This window comes from Arachis stenosperma, chromosome 4 (genome assembly GCF_014773155.1).
Source record: "Arachis stenosperma cultivar V10309 chromosome 4, arast.V10309.gnm1.PFL2, whole genome shotgun sequence".
In the NCBI taxonomy this organism is placed as follows: domain Eukaryota; kingdom Viridiplantae; phylum Streptophyta; class Magnoliopsida; order Fabales; family Fabaceae; genus Arachis; species Arachis stenosperma.
Genome location: NC_080380.1, coordinates 121,669,943 through 121,691,801, shown reverse-complemented (window position 1 = coordinate 121,691,801; position 21,859 = coordinate 121,669,943). Strand labels below are relative to the sequence as shown.

Genomic DNA, 21,859 nt, shown 5'->3' with positions numbered 1-21,859 from the left:
TTCTTGCATTTTTCGAATTTATGCATGTGTCTTAATTAATCTTCAAGTTGTTCTTGATGATTTTCTTGTTTTGATCTTTGAATTCTAGTGACTTGAGTGTTTTGTTGTTTCTCATATGCATTCTCATTTTGTTAGTGTCAGTAGTATACAAACTGCTAAGTTTGGTGTCTTGCATGCATTGTTATTTGATTTTATTTGCATTTTGATTATTCCTCATTATTAAAAATCCAAAAATATTTTTAATTTGTGTCTTTTCAAGTCAATAACACAGAGAATTGAAGATTTAGAACATACAGCAGAGGAATTGCATAGAAAAAGCTGGGCGTTCAAAACGCCCAGTGAAGAAGGACAGACTGGCGTTTAAACGCCAGCCAGGGTACCTGGTTGGGCGTTTAACGCCCAAAAGGGTAGTAGTTTGGGCGTTAAACGCCAGAATGTGCACCATTCTGGGCGTTTAACGCCAGGATGGCACAAGGGGGAAGATTTTGTTTTCAAATCAATTTTTTTTTCAAGTTTTCAAAGTTTTTCAAAATCAAATCTTTTTCAAATCATATCCTTTCAATCAAAGGCTTTCAAAATCAATTTCTTTCCTTTTTCAAAGATACTTACTAACAATTAATGATTTGATTGAACATTTTTTGCCTTTTCTGTTGAGGAAGGTTTTATGTTTGAATCATATCTTTTCTTGTTAGGCAAGTCATAAATTTTTAAAATCATATCTTTTCAAATTGTTTTCAAATCATATCTTTTAAAATTGTTTTCAAATCATATCTTCTCAATCACATCTTTTTAAAACCAATCATATCTTCTTAACCACATCTTTTTCAAAATAGTTTTCAATCAAATCTTTTTGATTTCTAATTTAAAAATCTTTTTCAAAAAATCACTTGATTTCTTTTCCACTCTTATTTTCGAAAATCAATTAAGTGTTTTTCAAAATGTTTTCAAAATCTTTTACTTAAATTTTCGAAAATTACTTCCCTTCTTCTCACATCCTTCTATTTATGGACTAACACTATTCCTTAATGCAAAATTCGAACTCCATCTTCTTTGATAAGTTCGAATTTTCTACCTCTGTCTTCCATTTTTCTTCCTCTGACACCTCAAGGAATCTCTATACTGTGACATAGAGGATTCCATATTTTCTTGTTCTCTTCGCTTTCATATGAGCAGGAACAAAGACAAAGGCATTCTTGTTGAAGCTGACTCTGAACCTGAAAGGACCTTGAAGCGAAAGCTAAGAGAAGCTAAGGCACAAACCTTTATCGAGGACCTGACCGAATTCTTCAAAGAAGAAGAAGACATGGCAGCCGAAAACAACAACAATGCCAACAATGCAAGGAAGGTGCTGGGTGACTTTACTGCACCTACTCTCGATTTCTATGGGAGAAGCATCTCTATCCCTGCCATTGGAGCAAACAACTTTGAGCTTAAGCCTCAATTAGTTTCTCTAATGCAACAGAATTGCAAGTTCCATGGACTTCCAATGGAAGATCCTCATCAGTTTTTAGCTGAGTTCTTGCAAATCTAATGGGGTTGACCCTGAGGTCTACAGACTGATGCTATTCCCTTTTGCTGTAAGAGACAGAGCTAGAATATGGTTGGACTCTCAACCTAAAGAAAGCCTGGACTCTTGGGAAAAGCTAGTCAATGCCTTCTTGACAAAGTTCTTTCCACCTCAAAAATTGAGTAAGCTTAGAGTGGAAGTCCAAACCTTCAGACAGAAGGATGGAGAATCCCTCTATGAAGCTTGGGAAAGATACAAACAATTAATCAGAAAATGTCCATCTGACATGCTTTCTGAATGGAGCATCATAGGTATTTTCTATGATGGTCTCTCTGAACTATCCAAGATGTCTTTGGATAGCTCTGCTGGAGGATCTCTTCATTTGAAGAAGACGCCTACAGAAGCTCAAGAGCTAATTGAAATGGTTGCAAATAACCAATTCATGTACACTTCTGAAAGGAATCCTGTGAACAATGGGACAAATCAGAAGAAAGGAGTTCTTGAGATTGATGCTCTGAATGCCATATTGGCTCAGAACAAGATATTGACTCAACAAGTCAATTTGATTTCTCAAAGTCTGTCTGGAATGCAAAATGCACCTGGCAGTACTAAGGAAGCTTCATCTGAAGAAGAAGCTTATGATCCTGAGAACCCTTCCATGGAAGAGGTGAATTACCTAGGAGAACCCTATGGAAACACCTATAATTCTTCATGGAGAAATCACCCAAATTTCTCAAGGAAGAATCAAGAGAGACCTCAACAAGGTTTCAATAACAATAATGGTGGAAGAAATAGGCTTGGCAATAACAAGCCTTTTCCATCATCTTCTCAGCAACAGACAGAGAGTTCTAAGCAGAATACCTCTGATTTAGCAACCATAGTCTCTGATCTAATCAAAACCACTCAAAGTTTCATGACTGAAACAAGGTCCTCCATTAGGAATTTGGAGGCACAAGTGGGACAGCTGAGTAAGAAAATTACTGAACTCCCTCCTAGTACTCTTCCAAGCAATACAGAAGAAAATCCAAAAGGAGAGTGCAAAGCCATAACCATGGCCGAATCTAGAGAGGGAAGAGAGGAAGTGGACGCCACTGAGGAAGGCCTCAATGGGCGTGCACTGACCTCCAATGCGTTCCCCAATGAGGAACCATGGGAATCTGAGGCTCAAAATGAGATCATAGAGATTCCATTGGACTTACTTCTGCCTTTCATGAGCTCTGATGAGTATTCTTCCTCTGAAGAGGATGAGTATGTCACTGAAGAGCAAGTTGCTAAATACCTTGGAGAAATCATGAAGCTAAATGACAAGTTATTTGGAAATGAGACTTGGGAAGATGAACCCCCCTTGCTCACCAAAGAACTGGATGACTTGTCTAGGCAGAAACTGCCTCAAAAGAGGCAGGATCCTGGGAAGTTTTCTATACCTTGTACCATAGGCACCATGACCTTCAAGAAGGCCTTGTGTGACTTAGGGTCAAGTGTAAACCTCATGCCCCTCTCTGTAATGGAGAAATTAGGGATCTTTGAGGTGCAAGCTGCAAAAATCTCACTAGAGATGGCAGACAACTCAAGAAAACAAGCCTATGGACTTGTAGAGGATGTTCTGGTAATAGTTGAAGACCATTACATCCCTACTGATTTCGTAGTCCTAGAGACTGGGGAGTGCATGGATGAATCCATCATCCTTGGCAGACCCTTCCTAGCCACAGCAAAGGCTGTGGTTGATGTTGATAGAGGTGAACTAATCATTCAAGTGAATGAAGAATCCTTGGTGTTTAAGGCTCAAGGATATCCCTCTGTCACCATGGAGAAGAAGCATGAAGAGCTTCTCTCAAATCAGAGACAAACAGAGCCCCCACAGTCAAACTCTAAGTTTGGTGTTGGGAGGCCACAACCAAACTCTAAGTTTGGTGTTGAACCCCCACATTCAAACTCTAAGTTTGGTGTTGGGAGGTTCCCACATTGCTCTGATCATTTGTAAGGCTCAATGAGAGCCATCTGTCAAGCTAATGACATTAAAGAAGCGCTTGTTGGGAGGCAACCCAATGTTTTATAGTTAACTATTTTCTTTTGTTATTTTATCTTTTTTGTAGGTTGATGATCATAAGAAGTCACAAAAACAATGAAAAAAGCAAAAACAGAATGAAAAATAGGAAGAAAAACAGCACACCCTGGAGGAGAAGAAGCTGGCGTTCAAATGCCAGTAATGCTAGCTGTTGGGCGTTTAACGCCCAGTCTGGCACCATTCTGGGCGTTTAACGCCAGAAAGGGGCACCAGACTGGCATTAAACGCCAGTAAAGGGCAACAACCTGGCGTTAAACGCCAGGAATGGGCACCAGCCCGGCGTTTAACGCCAGAAATGGCTCAAAACGTGGATTTTGATGCCATTTGGTGCAGGGATGACTTTTCCTTGACACCTAAGGATCTGTGGACCCCACAGGATCCCCACAAACCCCTCACCTATCAAATCCCATCTCTCTCTTCACCACTCACCCCACTTACCTCACCATCCGAATTCAAACCACTATTTCTTCCCCTTTTGGCCTAACCACAAGGCCATCTCCCTCTCCTCCATTTCTTCTTCTTCTACTCTCTTCTTTCTTCTTTTGCTCGAGGACGAGCAAACCTTTTAAGTTTGGTGTGGTAAAAGCATTGCTTTTTGTTTTTCCATAACCATTTATGGCATCCAAAGCCGGTTCAACTGAGAAGGCATAACCTCAAGCCCATCACTAAGAAGAAGATGGAGCAAACAAGAGACCCCTCTCATCAAGAAATCCCTGAGATACCTCAAGGGATGCACTTTCCTCCACAAGACTACTGGGAGCAAATTAACACCTCCCTAGGAAAATTAAGTTCCAACATGGGACAACTAAGGGTGGAGCACCAAGAACATGCCATCCTCCTCCATGAAATTGGAGAAGATCAAAGGATCATGAGAGAGGAGCAACAAAGACAAGGAAGAGGCATTGAGGAGCTCAAGCGCTCCATAGGATCTTCAAGAGAAAGAAAGAGCCGCCATCACTAAGGTGGACCCGTTCTTTAATCTCCTTGTTCTTTATTTTTCTGTTTTTCGAAATTTTTAGTGCTTTATGTTTATCCATGTTTGTGTCTTATGATCATTAGTGTCTTAGTGTCTATGCCTTAAAGCTATGAATATGAATCCATCACCTTTCTTAAATAAAAACTATTTTTATCACAAAAGAACAAGAAGTACAGGATTTCAAATTCATCTTTAAAACTAGCTTAATTAGTTTGATGTGGTGACAATACTTTTTGTTTTCTGAATGTATGCTTGAACAGTGCATATGTCTTTTGAATTTGTGGTTCATGAATGTTAAAATTGTTGGCTCTTGAAAGAATGATGAAAAAGGAGACATGTTACTGAGGATCTGAAAAATCATAAAAATGATTCTTGAAGCAAGAAAAAGCAGTGAATACAAAAAAAAAGAAGGAGAAAAACGGAAAAAAAAGGGAGAAAGAGAAAAAGAAAGAAAGAAATAAAGTTGTGATCCAAGGCAATAAGAGTGTGCTTAAGAACCCTGGACACCTCTAATTGGGGACTTTAGCAAAGCTGAGTCACAATCTAAAAAGGTTCACCCAATTATGTGTCTGTGGCATGTATATATCCGGTGGTAATACTGGAAGACAGAGTGCTTTGGGCCACGGCCAAGACTCAATAAGTAGCTGTATTCAAGAATCATCACACTTAACTAGGAGAATCAATAACACTATCTGGATTCTGAGTTCCTAAAGAAGCCAATCATTCTGAACCTCAGAGGATAAAGTGAGATGCCAAAACTGTTCGGAGGCAAAAAGCTACTAGTCCCGCTCATCTAATTTGGAGCTTAGTTTCATTGATAATTTGGAGTCTATAGTATATTCTCTTCTTTTTATCTTATTTGATTTTCAGTTGCTTGAGGACAAGCAACAATTTAAGTTTGGTGTTGTGATGAGCGGATAATTTGTACGCTTTTTGGCATTGTTTTTAGTATGTTTTTGGTAGTTTTAGTTGAGTTTTTATTATATTTTTATTAGTTTTTAGTTAAAATTCACTTTTCTGGACTTTACTATGAGTTTGTGTGTTTTTCTGTGATTTCAGGTATTTTCTGGCTGAAATTGAGGGATCTGAGCAAAAATCTGATCCAGAGACTCAAAAGGACTGCAGATGCTGTTGGATTCTGACCTCCCTGCACTCGAAGTGGATTTTCTGGAGCTACAGAAGCCCAATTGGCGCGCTCTCAACGGCGTTGGAAAGTAGACATCCTGGGATTTCCAGCAATATATGATAGTCTATACTTTGCCCAAGATTTGATGGCCCAAACCGGCGTTCAAAGTCACCCTCAGAATTTCCAGCGTTAAACGCCCAAACTGGCACAAGAATGGGAGTTAAACGCCCAAACTGGCACCAAAACGGGAGTTAAACGCCAAGAAGAGTCTCTACACGAAAAATGCTTCATTGCTCAGCCCAAGCACACACCAAGTGGGCCCGGAAGTGGATTTTTATGTCATTTACTCATCTCTGTACACCCTAGGTTACTAGTTTTCTATATATAGGACCTTTTACTATTGTATTTTCATCTTTGTTCTTCTGGTTCCCTCTCTGGGGCCGAAACCAATGATCACTTTTGTTCTTATGTATTTTCAACGGTGGAGTTTCTACACACCATAGATTAAGGTGTGGAGCTCTGCTGTACCTCGAGTATTAATGCAATTACTATTGTTCTTCTATTCAATTCCGCTTGTTCTTTGTCCAAGATATCACTTGTTCTTCAACTTGATGAAGGTGATGATTGACGCCCATCATCATTCTCACCCATGAACAAAGTGACTGACAACCACTCTTGTTCTACAAGCATTCGAGGCTTAGTGAATATCTCTTGGATTCTTTAATCGGAATCTTCGTGGTATAGGCAGGACCCGATGGCTGCATTCAAGAGAATCCGGAAGGTCTAACCTTGTCTGTGGTATTCTGAGTAGGATTCAATGATTGAATGACTGTGATGTGCTTCAAACTCTAACCTGCTGGGCGTTAGTGACAGACGCAAAAGAGGGATTCTATTCCAGTAGGAGCGGGAACCGAACCGGTGATTGGCCGTACTGTGACAGAGTGCGTGAGCATTAGCTTTCACTGCGAGGATGGGAGGTAGCTGCTGACAACAGTGAAACCCTACACGAGCTTGCCATGGAAAGGAGTAAGAAGGATTGGATGAAGGCAGTAGGAAAGCAGAGAGACGGAAGGGAAGGCATCTTCATACGCTTGTCTGAAGCTCTTACACCAATGATATACATAAGTATCTCTATCTTTATCTTTATGCTTTATTCGTTTATCACTATACCCATTTGAGTCTGCCTGACTGAGATTTACAAGGTGACCATAGCTTGCTTCATACCAACAGTCTCCGTGGGATCGACCCTTACTCACGTAAGGTATTACTTGGACGACCCAGTGCACTTGCTGGTTAGTTGTGCGGGATTGCAAAAGTGTGATTGCAATTTCGTGCACCAAGGCCTCAATCAAAAACCTTGAAAGACACATAGGGAAAATGGCTAAGAAAATTTCAGAAATAGGTGAGAAAAGAGCAAATGCCTTCCCTAGTGCCACTAAAGACAACCCAAGAGACAAAGGAAAAGCTACAAAGTGAGAGGAGTGCAAAATAATCATAGTGGAAAGTGAGAAGACTATAGAAAAGGGAGCCATCAATCAGGAAGAACACAACAGAGAAGTTCCACAAGAAGAGACAGAGGAGAGAAGGGAAGAAGGTCAGAAAACCAAGAATGCAAAAAGTTCAAAGGGAGACAAGAACATCCTTGAACCACAGCTACAAGAGAAGAAGGAAGGGGTGAAGCCATATGTCCCCAAACTTCCATATCCTCAAAGGTTCAAGAAAGAGAATGAGGATAAGCAATATTTAAAATTCCTGGACATATTCAAGACACTCAGCATCAATATTCCCTTCTTAGAAGCACTTGAACAGATGCCATTATATGCCAAGCTTCTCTTCGCGACGTCGCCTAAGTTCTCTTCGCAAATCTCTTTCGGCTTCCCGTTGATATTCAACCTCTTTTTCGAGTTGTTTCAGGCTATCCTGAAGTGCTTCCATGGCTCCCGTGCTTGGGGAGTTCTTGTCTTTGTTAGGTTGAGAAGTATCATCCAGTGTAACCTCCGCGTTCTTGTGTGGTGTTCGATTTTCCAAATCAGAGTTGTGATCGTTGTCCTGGTTGTCCGCCATGGTGATGGGATGACTTCCAGGTTCCCCGGCAACAGCGCCAATATTCCGAGGGTTACCTGAAACTGTAGGTCAATCTTCGGACGAGATCTTCTGTGTTGATCGGAGATGATGTGTCCGGCTGGTGCGTGGTGGCCGGAGCTGTCGTGTCCGACTTGTTGGACCGGCAATGCTACTGATCCTTCGTCACCAGAGGGTGGTTGTACCTGCAAGGGACTCCGATGCCTAAGTTAGCAAGGGTATTAAGCAGGTTTTTAGTAGAATCAGAGTATGAGTTATACCTGGGTGCTCCAGTGTATTTATAATGTGGTAGAGTGATCTTTCTGGAGATAAGATAGTTATCTTATCTTTATCTTTGGGTAGAGTTATCTTATCTTCAAGGGAACCGTCTCTCTATAGGCTTGGGCTACCTTTGGATTTGGGTTGTGTTCCTCTGTTTGGGCCCTTTTTTGGGCTTTCCTGGTGATTTGGCCGAACTCTTTGAGAAGAGGTCGGGTAGTTTTGTCCTGAAGAGGTCGGTTGACTTGTTGCCAAACAACCCGGGTCGGACAGCTCGACCCAGGGTATGAACAGTGCCCCTGCTCGAGTGTGGTCTTCCCCTTGAGGTCGAGTTCTTTGTTTTAGGACTTCAATCCTTCTTGGGTGTAGCCGAACTCGAGCATTTGTCGACTTCTTCTGTGTAGTGATTCCTCTGAATGCGGAACGTCTTTCTTTTCCTTTATCTTTTGAAAAAACGCGCGTCCCCTTGCTTTGGGAATGTTTGAGGGTTTTAATAACCTCATTAATTCCTTTAATGCTCTGTTTCTTTTGCCTCTTTCATTTTTGAACTTCACATAAAAAACGGTTTTCTCTTCTCTGTTTCTCACTTGCTGTAACTTCCCCTTTTCTTTCTACCTTTCTGTGTTGCCTAAGACTTGCATTTTCGCGTTTCTCCTTGCGACGCCGTTTAGTGGTTGTTGGTGCTTTCTTTGCTCGAAAGGCGACTCCGGATTCTGTCTTTCTGTCTTCAATTTCTTCGGAGCTTTCTCTTTTTTTTCAGGTTGGTTGTTGCTTTCGTCGTTCTTTGGTGCACGAAATTGTGATCAATACTTTTCAAAACATAAACAATCCTAGTAATGGCTCCAAAGACTTGGTGCTCAATACCATGGCATAAACACAACTTCGCACAACTAACCAGCAAGTGCACTGGGTCGTCCAAGTAATAAACCTTACGCGAGTAAGGGTCGATCCCACAGAGATTGGTGGTATGAAGCAAGCTATGGTCATCTTGTAGATCTCAGTCAGGCAGACTCAAATGGGTATAGTGATGAACGAATAAAGCATAAAGATAAAGATAGAGATACTTATGTATATCATTGGTGTAAGAGCTTCAGACAAGCGTATGAAGATGCCTTCCCTTCCGTCTCTCTGCTTTCCTACTGCCTTCATCCAATCCTTCTTACTCCTTTCCATGGCAAGCTCGTGTAGGGTTTCACTGTTGTCAGCAGCTACCTCCCATCCTCTCAGTGAAAATACGTCCCTGATGCTCTGTCACAGCATAGGCTAATCATCTGTCGGTTCTCGTTCAGGCCGGAATAGAATCCATTGATTCTTTTGCGTCTGTCACTAACGCCCTAGCCTGCTAGGAGTTTGAAGCACGTCACAGTCATTCAATCATTGAATCCTACTCAGAATACCACAGACAAGGTTAGACCTTCCAGATTCTCTTGAATGCCGCCATCAGTTCTTGCCTATACCACGAAGACTCTGATCTCACGGAATGGCTGGCTCGTTTGTCAGGCGAGCACTCGGTTGTCAGGCGATCAACCATGCATCGTGTTATCAGGAATCCAAGAGATATTCACTAAGCCTCAGATGCTTGTAGAACAAGAGTGGTTGTCAGTCACTTTATTCATGAGTGAGAATGGTGATGATCCGTGACGATCATCACCTTCATTAAGTTGAAGAACAAGTGATATCTTGGACAAAGAACAAGCGGAATTGAATAGAAGAACAATAGTAATTGCATTAATACTCGAGGTACAGCAGAGCTCCACACCTTAATCTATGGTGTGTAGAAACTCCACCGTTGAAAATACATAAGCATAAGGTCTAGGCATGGCCGAATGGCCAGCCTCCCAATGATCTAAGATAGCATAAAAATGAAGATAGCTACCCCCATATCTCAATACAATAGTAAAAGGTCCTACTTATAGAAAACTAGTAGCCTAAGGTGTACAGAGATGAGTAAATGACATAAAAATCCACTTCCGGGCCCACTTGGTGTGTGCTTGGGCTGAGCAATGAAGTATTTTCGTGTAGAGACTCTTCTTGGAGTTAAACGCCAGCTTTTATGCCAGTTTGGGCGTTTAACTCCCATTTGGGTGCCAGTTCCAGCGTTTAACGCTGGGATTTCTTGAGGTGACTTTGAACGCCGGTTTGGGCCATCAAATCTTGGGCAAAGTATGGACTATTATATATTGCTGGAAAGCCCAGGATGTCTACTTTCCAACGCCGTTGAGAGCGCGCCAATTGGGCTTCTGTAGCTCCAGAAAATCCACTTCGAGTGCAGGGAGGTCAGAATCCAACAGCATCTGCAGTCCTTTTCAGTCTCTGAATCAGATTTTTGCTCAGATCCCTCAATTTCAGCCAGAAAATACCTGAAATCACAGAAAAACACACAAACTCATAATAAAGTCCAGAAAAGTGAATTTTAACTAAAAACTAATAAAAATATACTAAAAACTAACTAGATCATACTAAAAACAATGCCAAAAAGTGTATAAATTATCCGCTCATCACAACACCAAACTTAAATTGTTGCTTGTCCCCAAGCAACTGAAGATCAAATAAGATAAAAAGAAGAGAATATGCAATGAACTCCAAAAACATCTATGAAGATCAGTATTAATTAGATGAGCGGGGCTTTTAGCTTTTTGCCTCTGAATAGTTTTGGCATCTCACTCTATCCTTTGGAATTCAGAATGATTGGCTTCTTTAGGAACTCAGAATCCAGATAGTGTTATTGATTCTCCTAGTTAAGTATGATGATTCTTGAACACAGCTACTTATTGAGTCTTGGCCGTGGCCCAAAGCACTCTGTCTTCCAGTATTACCACCGGATACATACATGCCACAGACACATAATTGGGTGAACCTTTTCAGATTGTGACTCAGCTTTGCTAAAGTCCCCAATTAGAGGTGTCCAGGGTTCTTAAGCACACTCTTATTGCCTTGGATCACAACTTTATTTCTTTCTTTTTCTTTCTTTTCTCTTTTTTTTTTTCGGTTTTTCTCTCTTTTTTATTTTTTTTTTGTATTCACTGCTTTTTCTTGCTTCAAGAATCATTTTTATGATTTTTCAGATCCTCAGTAACATGTCTCCTTTTTCATCATTCTTTCAAGAGCCAACATTCATGAACCACAAATTCAAAAGACATATGCACTGTTCAAGCATACATTCAGAGAACAAAAGTGTTGCCACCACATCAAAATAATTAAACTGCTATAAAATTCAGAATTCATGCAATTCTTTCCTTTTCAATTAAGCACGTTTTTTTTCAAGAAAGGTGATGGATTCATAGGACATTCATAACTTTAAGGCATAGACACTAAGACACTAATGATCACAAGACACAAACATGGATAAACATAAGCATAGAATTTGAAAAACAGAAGAATAAAGAGCAAGGAAATCAAAGAACGGGTCCACCTTAGTGATGGCGGCTCTTTCTTCCTCTTGAAGATCCTATGGAGTGCTTGAGCTCCTCAATGTCTCTTCCTTGCCTTTGTTGCTCCTCTCTCATGATTCTTTGATCTTCTCTAATTTCATGGAGGAGAATGGAGTGTTCTTGATGCTCCACCCTTAGTTGTCCCATGTTGGAACTCAATTCTCCTAGGGAGGTGTTTACTTGCTCCCAATAGTCTTGTGGAGGGAAGTACATCCCTTGAGGCATCTCAGGGATCTCTTGATGAGAGGGGTCTCTTGTGTGCTCCATCCTTTTCTTGGTGATGGGCTTGTCCTCATCAATGGGGGTATCTCCTTCTATGTCAACTCCAACTGAATAACTGGTGCACGAAATTGTGATCAATACTTTTCAAAACATAAACAATCCCTAGTAATGGCTCCAAAGACTTGGTGCTCAATACCATGGCATAAACACAACTTCGCACAACTAACCAGCAAGTGCACTGGGTCGTCCAAGTAATACCTTACGTGAGTAAGGGTCGATCCCACGGAGATTGTTGGTATGAAGCAAGCTATGGTCACCTTGTAAATCTCAGTCAGGCAGACTCAAATGGGTATAGATGATGAACGAAAATAACATAAAGATAAAGATAGAGATACTTATGTATATCATTGGTGTAAGAGCTTCAGACAAGCATATGAAGATGCCTTCCCTTCCGTCTCTCTGCTTTCCTACTGTCTTCATCCAATCCTTCTTACTCCTTTCCATGGCAAGCTCGTGTAGGGTTTCACCGTTGTCAATGGCTACCTCCCATCCTCGCAGTGAAAGCTAATGCACGCACTCTGTCACAGTACTGCCAATCACCGGTTTGGTTCCCTCCCCTACCGGAATAGAATCACTCTTTTGCGTCTGTCACTAACGCCCAGTAGGTTACAGGTTTGAAGCACGTCACAGTCATTCAATCATTGAATCCTACTCAGAATACCACAGACAAGGTTTAGACCTTCCGGATTCTCTTGAATGCCGCCATCAGGTCCTGCCTATACCACGAAGATTCCGATTAAAGAATCCAAGAGATATTCACTAAGCCTCAGATGCTTGTAGAACAAGAATGGTTGTCAGTCACCTTGTTCATGAGTGAGAATGGTGATGGACGTCAATCATCACCTTCATCATGTTGAAGAACAAGTGATATCTTGGACAAAGAACAAGCGGAATTGAATGGAAGAACAATAGTAATTGCATTAATACTCGAGGTACAGCAGAGCTCCACACCTTAATCTATGGTGTGTAGAAACTCCACCGTTGAAAATACATAAGAACAAAAGTGATCATTGGTTTCGGCCCCTAGAGAGGGAACCAGAAGAACCAAGATCTGATCTAAGAACTAGATGTCCAAAGATGAAAATACAATAGTAAAAGGTCCTATATATAGAAAACTAGTAACCTAGGGTGTACAGAGATGAGTAAATGACATAAAAACCCACTTCCGGGCCCACTTGGTGTGTGCTTGGGCTGAGCAATGAAGCATTTTTCGTGTAGAGACTCTTCTTGGCGTTTAACTCCCATTTTGGTGCCAGTTTGGGCGTTTAACTCCCATTTAGGTGCCAGTTCCGGCGTTTAACGCTGGGATTTCTGTAGGTGACTTTGAATGCCGGTTTGGGCCATCAAATCTTGGGCAAAGTATGGACTATCATATATTGCTGGAAAGCCCAGGATGTCTACTTTCCAACGCCGTTGAGAGCGCGCCAATTGGGCTTCTGTAGCTCCAGAAAATCTACTTCGAGTGCAGGGAGGTCAGAATCCAACAGCATCTGCAGTCCTTTTGAGTCTCTGGATCAGATTTTTGCTCAGGTCCCTCAATTTCAGCCAGAAAATACCTGAAATCACAGAAAAACACACAAACTCATAGTAAAGTCCAGAAAAGTGAATTTTAACTAAAAACTAATAAAAATATAATAAAAACTCAACTAAAACTACCAAAAACATACTAAAAACAATGCCAAAAAGCGTACAAATTATCCGCTCATCACAACACCAAACTTAAATTGTTGCTTGTCCCCAAGCAACTGAAAATCAAATAAGATAAAAAGAAGAGAATATACTATAGACTCCAAATTATCAATGAAACTAAGCTCCAAATTAGATGAGCAGGACTAGTAGCTTTTTGGCCTCCGAACAGTTTTGGCATCTCACTTTATCCTTTGAAATTCAGAATGATTGGCTTCTTTAGGAACTCAGAATCCAGATAGTGTTATTGATTCTCCTAGTTAAGTATGATGATTCTTGAACACAGCTACTTTATGAGTCTTGGCCGTGGCCCAAAGCACTCTGTCTTCCAGTATTACCACCGGATACATACATGCCACAGACACATAATTGGGTGAACCTTTTCAGATTGTGACTCAGCTTTGCTAAAGTCCCCAATTAGAGGTGTCCAGGGTTCTTAAGCACACTCTTTTTGCCTTGGATCACAACTTTATTTCTTTCTTTTTCTTTTTTTCTTTCTCCCTTTTTTTTTTCGTTTTTCTGCTTCTCCTTTTTTTTTTTGTATTCACTGCTTTTTCTTGCTTCAAGAATCATTTTTATGATTTTTCAGATCCTCAGTAACATGTCTCCTTTTTCATCATTCTTTCAAGAGCCAACAATTTTAACATTCATGAACCACAAATTCAAAAGACATATGCACTGTTCAAGCATACATTCAGAAAACAAAAAGTATTGCCACCACATCAAACTAATTAAGCTAGTTTTAAAGATGAATTTGAAATCCTGTACTTCTTGTTCTTTTGTAATAAAAACAGTTTTCATTTAAGAAAGGTGATGGATTCATATTCATAGCTTTAAGGCATAGACACTAAGACACTAATGATCATAAGACACAAACATGGATGAACATAAAGCACTAAAATTCGAAAAACAGAAGAATAAAGAACAAGGAGATTAAAGAACGGGTCCACCTTAGTGATGGCGGCTCTTTCTTCTTCTTAAAGATCCTATGGAGTGCTTGAGCTCCTCAATGTCTCTTCCTTGTCTTTGTTGCTCCTTTCTCATGATCCTTTGATCTTCTCCAATTTCATGGAGGAGGATGGCATGTTCTTGGTGCTCCACCCTTAGTTGTCCCATATTGGAACTCAACTCTCCTAGGGAGGTGTTACTTTGCTCCCAATAGTCTTGTGGAGGAAAGTGCATCCCTTGAGGTATCTCAGGGATCTCTTGATGAGAGGGGTCTCTTGTTTGCTCCATCCTTTTCTTAGTGATGGGCTTGAGGTCATGCCTTCTCAGTTGAACCGGCTTTGGATGCCATAAATGGTTATGGAAAAACAAAAAGCAATGCTTTTACCACACCAAACTTAAAAGGTTTGCTCGTCCTCGAGCAAAAGAAGAAAGAAGAGAGTAGAAGAAGAAGAAATGGAGGAGAGGGAGATGGCCTTGTGGTTAGGCCAAAAGGGGAAGAAGTAGTGGTTTGAATTCGGATGGTGTGGTAAGTGGGGTTTTATGGAGGTGAGTGGTGAAGAGAGAGATGGGATTTGATAGGTGAGGGGTTTGTGGGGATCCTGTGGGGTCCACAGATCCTGTGGTGTCAAGGAAAAGTCATCCCTGCACCAAATGTTGCTCAAAATCACGTTTTGAGCTATTTATGGCGTTAAACGCCGGGCTGGTGCCCATTCCTGGCGTTTAACGCCAGGTTGTTGCCCTTTTCTGGCGTTTAACGCCAGTCTGGTGCCCCTTTCTGGCGTTAAACGCCCAGAATGGTGCCAGACTGGGCGTTAAACGCCCAAATGCTAGCTTCACTGGCGTTTAAACGCCAGTGAATTCTTCCTCCAGGGTGTGCTGTTTTTCTTCCTGTTTTTCATTCTGTTTTTGCTTTTTCAATGGATTTTGTGACTTCTTATGATCATCAACCTACAAAAAACATAAAATAACAAAGAGAAATATATAAAATATAATCATTGGGTTGCCTCCCAACAAGCGCTTCTTTAATGTCAGTAGCTTGACAGAGGGCTCTCATGGAGCCTCACAGATACTCAGAGCAATGTTGGAACCTTCCAACACCAAACTTAGAGTTTGAATGTGGGGGTTCAACACCAAACTTAGAGTTTGGTTGTGGCCTCCCAACACCAAACTTAAAGTTTGACCGTGGGGGCTCTGTTTGTCTCTGATTTGAGAGAAGCTCTTCATGCTTCCTCTCCATGGTGACAGAGGGATATCCTTGAGCCTTAAACACAAAGGATTCTTTATTCACTTGAATGATTAGTTCACCTCTATCAACATCAATCACAGCCTTTGCTGTGGCTAGGAAGGGTCTGCCAAGGATGATGGATTCATCCATACACTTCCCAGTCTCTAGGACTATGAAATCAGTAGGGATGTAATGGTCCTCAATCTTAACCAAAACATTCTCTACAAGTCCATAAGCTTGTTTTCTTGAGTTGTCTGCCATCTCTAGTGAGATTTTTGCAGCTTGTACCTCAAAGATCCCTAGCTTCTCCATTACAGAGAGAGGCATGAGGTTTACACTTGACCCTAAGTCACACAGGGCCTTCTTGAAGGTCATGGTGCCTATGGTACAAGGTATGGAGAACTTCCCAGGATCTTGTCTCTTTTGAGGTAATTTTTGCCTAGACAAGTCATCCAGTTCTTTGGTGAGCAAGGGAGGTTCATCTTCCCAAGTCTCATTTTCGAATAACTTGTCATTTAGCTTCATGATTGCTCCAAGGTATTTAGCAACTTGCTCTTCAGTGACATACTCATCCTCTTCAGAGGAAGAATACTCATCAGAGCTCATGAAAGGCAAAAGTAAGTCCAATGGAATCTCTATGGTCTCATTTTGAGCCTCAAATTCCCATGGTTCCTCATTGGGGAACACAGAGGAGGTTGGTGCACGCCCATTGAGGTCTTCCTCAGTGGCGTCCACCTCCTCTCTTTCCTCTCCATATTCGGCCATGGTTATGGCTTTGCACTCTCCTTTTGGATTTTCTTCTGTATTACTTGGGAGAGTACTAGGAGGGAGTTCAGTAATTTTCTTGCTCAGCTGTCCCACTTGTCCTTCCAAATTTCTGATGGAGGACCTTGTTTCATTCATGAACTTTGAGTGGTTTTGATTAGATCAGAGACCATTGTTGCTAAGTCAGAGGTATTCTGCTTAGAACTCTCTGTCTGTTGCTGAGAAGATGATGGAAAAGGCTTGTTATTGCCAAGCCTGTTTCTTCCACCATATTGTTATTGAAACCTTGTTGAGGTCTCTCTTGATTCTTCCATGAGAAATTTGGGTGATTTCTCCATGAAGAATTATAGGTGTTTCCATAGGGTTCTCCTAGGTAATTCACCTCTTCCATTGAAGGGTTTTCAGGATCATAAGCTTCTTCCTCAGATGAAGCTTCCTTAGTACTGCCAGGTGCATTTTGCATTCCAGACAGACTTTGAGAAATCGAATTGACTTGCTGAGTCAATATCTTGTTCTGAGCCAGTATGGCATTCAGAGTGTCAATCTCAAGAACTCCTCTCTTCTGACTAGTCCCATTATTCACAGGATTCCTTTCAGAAGTGTACATGAATTGGTTATTTGCAACCATTTCAATTAGCTCTTGAGCCTCTGTAGGCGTCTTCTTCAGATGAAGAGATCCTCCAGCAGAGCTATCCAAGGACATCTTAGATAGTTCAGAGAGACCATCATAGAAAATACCTATGATGCTCCATTCAGAAAGCATGTCAGAGGGACATTTTCTGATTAATTGTTTGTATCTTTCCCAAGCTTCATAGAGGGATTCTCCATCCTTCTGTTTGAAGGTTTGGACCTCCACTCTAAGCTTACTCCATCTTTGTGGTGGAAAGAACCTTGCCAAGAAGGCATTGACTAGCTTTTCCCAAGAGTCCAGGCTTTCTTTAGGTTGAGAGTCCAACCATATTCTAGCTCTGTCTCTTACAGCAAAAGGGAATAGCATCAGTCTATAGACCTCAGGGTCTACCCCATTAGTCTTGACTGTGTCACAGATTTGCAAGAACTCAGCTAAGAACTGATGAGGATCTTCCATTGGAAGTCCATGGAATTTGCAATTCTGTTGCATTAGAGAAACTAATTGAGGCTTAAGCTCAAAGTTGTTTGCTCCAATGGCAGGGATAGAGATGCTTCTCCCATAGAAGTCGGGAGTAGGTGCAGTAAAGTCACCCAGCACCTTCCTTGCATTGTTTGCATTGTTGTTGTTTTCGGCTGCCATGTCTTCTTCTTCTTTGAAGAATTCGGTCAGGTCCTCTACAGAGAGTTGTGCTTTGGCTTCTCTTAGCTTTCTCTTCAAGGTCCTTTCGGGTTCAGGGTCAGCTTCAACAAGAATGCCTTTGTCTTTGTTCCTGCTCATATGAAAGAGAAGAGAACAAGAAACCGTGGAATCCTCTATGTCACAGTATAGAGATTCCTTGAGGTGTCAGAGGAAAAAGAAAAATAGAAAGAAGAAGGAGAAGAAGAATTCGAACTTTAATTAGATAAGGTTCGAATTGTGCATTGAGAAGGAGTGGTACTCCATAAATAGAAGGATGTGAGAAGGAGGGGAGTAATTTTCAAAAATTAATTAGAAGATTTTGAAAACATTTTTGAAAAAACACTTAATTGATTTTCGAAAATAAGAGTGGAAAAGAAATCAAGTGATTTTTGAAAAAGATTTGAAATTAGAAGTCAAAAGGATTTGATTGAAAACTTAATTTGAAAAAGATGTGATTAAAAAGATGTGATTGAGAAGATATGATTTGAAAACAATTTGAAAAGATATGATTTGAAAACAAATTTTAAAAAAAGATTTGATTTTGAAAATTAATGACTTGCCTAACAAGAAAAGATATGATTCAAACATTAAACCTTTCTCAACAGAAAAAGGCAACAAATTTGAGATGTTCAATCAAATCATTAATTGTTAGTAAGTATCTTTAAAAAAGGAAAGAAATTGATTTTGAAAACATTTGATTGAAAGGATATGATTTGAAAAAGATTTGATTTTGAAAAACTTTGAAAACTTGAAAAAAATTGATTTTGAAAACAAAATCTTCCTCCTAGCACCATCCTAGCGTTAAACGCCCAAAATGGTATACATTCTGGCGTTTAACGCCCAAAATGCACCCTTTTTGGGCGTTAAACGCCCAACCAGGTATCCTGGCTGGCGTTTAAACGCCAGTCTGTCTTCTTCACTGGGCATTTTGAATGCCCAGCTTTTTCTGTATAATTCCTCTGCAGTATGTTCTGAATCTTCAATTCTTTGTATTATTGACTTGAAAAGACACAAATTAAAAATATTTTTGGATTTTTAATAATCAAAATGCAACAAGAATCAAATAGCAATGCATGCAAGACACCAAACTTAGCAGTTTGTATACTACTGACACTATATGAAACACAAAAGATACTCAAGTCAATAGAATTCAAAGATCAAAACAAAGAAATACATGCATGGATTCGAAAAATATAACAAAAACATGCATTTGACACCAAACTTAAGATGAGACTCTAGACTCAAACAAGAAATATTTTTGGATTTTATGATTTTCTAAATTTTTTTGTGTTTTTTTTTTTCGAAAATTAAGTGGAAAAAGATATCAAAATTCTTAATGAGAATTCCAGGAATCAGTGCAATGCTAGTCTAAGACTCCGGTCCAGGAATTAGACATGGCTTCACAGCCAGCCAAGCTTTCAAAGAAAGCTTCGGTCCAAAACACTAGACATGGCCAAAGGCCAGCCAAGCCTTAGCAAATCACTGCTCCAAAAGCAAGATTGATAAAGATCATCAAGCTCTTGTGATGATAAGTTGAAACCTCGGTCCAATGGAATTAGACATGGCTTCTCAGCCAGCCAGATTTCAACAAATCATCATGAAACTCTAGAATTCACCTTCAAGAATTTCAAAAAAAAATAAATGCCTAATCTAAGCAACAAGATGAACCGTCAGTTGTCCATACACAAGAACAATCCCCGGCAACGGCGCCAAAAACTTGGTGCACGAAATTGTGATCAATACTTTTCAAAACATAAACAATCCCTAGTAATGGCTCCAAAGACTTGGTGCTCAATACCATGGCATAAACACAACTTCGCACAACTAACCAGCAAGTGCACTGGGTCGTCCAAGTAATAAACCTTACGCGAGTAAGGGTCGATCCACGGAGATTGGTGGTATGAAGCAAGCTATGGTCATCTTGTAGATCTCAGTCAGGCAGACTCAAATGGGTATAGTGATGAACGAATAAAGCATAAAGATAAAGATAGAGATACTTATGTATATCATTGGTGTAAGAGCTTCAGACAAGCGTATGAAGATGCCTTCCCTTCCGTCTCTCTGCTTTCCTACTGCCTTCATCCAATCCTTCTTACTCCTTTCCATGGCAAGCTCGTGTAGGGTTTCACTGTTGTCAGCAGCTACCTCCCATCCTCTCAGTGAAAATACGTCCCTGATGCTCTGTCACAGCATAGGCTAATCATCTGTCGGTTCTCGTTCAGGCCGGAATAGAATCCATTGATTCTTTTGCGTCTGTCACTAACGCCCTAGCCTGCTAGGAGTTTGAAGCACGTCACAGTCATTCAATCATTGAATCCTACTCAGAATACCACAGACAAGGTTAGACCTTCCGGATTCTCTTGAATGCCACCATCAGTTCTTGCCTATACCACGAAGACTCTGATCTCACGGAATGGCTGGCTCGTTTGTCAGGCGAGCACTCGGTTGTCAGGCGATCAACCATGCATCGTGTTATCAGGAATCCAAGAGATATTCACTAAGCCTCAGATGCTTGTAGAACAAGAGTGGTTGTCAGTCACTTTATTCATGAGTGAGAATGGTGATGATCCGTGACGATCATCACCTTCATTAAGTTGAAGAACAAGTGATATCTTGGACAAAGAACAAGCGGAATTGAATAGAAGAACAATAGTAATTGCATTAATACTCGAGGTACAGCAGAGCTCCACACCTTAATCTATGGTGTGTAGAAACTCCACCGTTGAAAATACATAAGCATAAGGTCTAGGCATGGCCGAATGGCCAGCCTCCCAATGATCTAAGATAGCATAAAAATGAAGATAGCTACCCCCATATCTCAATACAATAGTAAAAGGTCCTACTTATAGAAAACTAGTAGCCTAAGGTGTACAGAGATGAGTAAATGACATAAAAATCCACTTCCGGGCCCACTTGGTGTGTGCTTGGGCTGAGCAATGAAGCATTTTCGTGTAGAGACTCTTCTTGGAGTTAAACGCCAGCTTTTATGCCAGTTTGGGCGTTTAACTCCCATTTGGGTGCCAGTTCCAGCGTTTAACGCTGGGATTTCTTGAGGTGACTTTGAACGCCGGTTTGGGCCATTAAATCTTGGGCAAAGTATAGACTATCATATATTGCTGGAAAGCCCAGGATGTCTACTTTCCAACGCCGTTGAGAGCGCGCCAATTGGGCTTCTGTAGCTCCAGAAAATCCACTTCGAGTGCAGGGAGGTCAGAATCCAACAGCATCTGCAGTCCTTTTCAGTCTCTGAATCAGATTTTTGCTCAGATCCCTCAATTTCAGCCAGAAAGTACCTGAAATCACAGAAAAACACACAAACTCATAGTAAAGTCCAGAAAAGTGAATTTTAACTAAAAACTAATAAAAATATACTAAAAACTAACTAGATCATACTAAAAACATACTAAAAACAATGCCAAAAAGTGTATAAATTATCCGCTCATCATTCTTCCTTTGCATTGTTCTTATTTCTTGGTAAAGTTTGTACAACCTATGCACAATTACTCAAGAGGGGGGGTGAATTGAGTATTGCAACAACAATGAATCTTTTTGCGAAAGTTAAAGACAATATACAAAAGTGTTATTGTACTAGTATTTTTCCAAGAGCTTAACTCAATTGCTAAGCATTTATAAGGAGCTTTTACTTTCCAATAGACACCAACTCAAATAAATTGATCAAGTTTTTCACCAATCGGACTTAAGCTATTCCTTAAGTACTTACGAAGCTACTTTTCGATCACAATTTATTTTCTCAAAGGTAAAAGACAATAATATTGAAGAGATGAGTTTGGAGAGATGCAAACGCTATTTAGAGTGGTTTGGCACAATCCTTGTCCTACGTCCACTTTCTTTCTCAATCGCTATTGAGAAGTTCCACTATTGCCAAGCTTCAAGGTGCTCGCTGGTGGACGAAATTGTGATCCATGTTCTAACTATTTTGAGATGAAAGCTTCTTATGGCACTGGTTGAATTCACAACTCCGTTCAACTAACCAGCAAGTGTACTGGGTCGTCCAAGTAATAAACCTTACGCGAGTAAGGGTCGATCCCACAGAGATTGTTGGTATGAAGCAAGCTATGGTCACCTTGTAAATCTCAGTCAGGCAGATAAAATTATGGAATTTAGAAAATCAAATAATAAAAAGAAAAGAAATAATAAAAGGGATACTTATGCAGCCTCATTGGTGGGAATTTCAGATG

General features: G+C 40.5%; 2 non-coding genes across 2 annotated transcripts; one reads left to right on the top strand and one right to left on the bottom strand.

Annotated features, from left to right (window-relative positions):
- Positions 1–1,691: 1,691 nt before the first annotated feature.
- On the bottom strand, positions 1,692–1,795 carry LOC130977373 (small nucleolar RNA R71). Its single transcript, XR_009085066.1, has one exon. It is a non-coding gene; the product is annotated as a small nucleolar RNA R71 (small nucleolar RNA).
- A 15,313-nt stretch (positions 1,796–17,108) lies between these two features.
- Positions 17,109–17,216, top strand: LOC130978549 (small nucleolar RNA R71). Its single transcript, XR_009086174.1, has one exon. It is a non-coding gene; the product is annotated as a small nucleolar RNA R71 (small nucleolar RNA).
- The last annotated feature ends 4,643 nt before the right edge of the window (positions 17,217–21,859 follow it).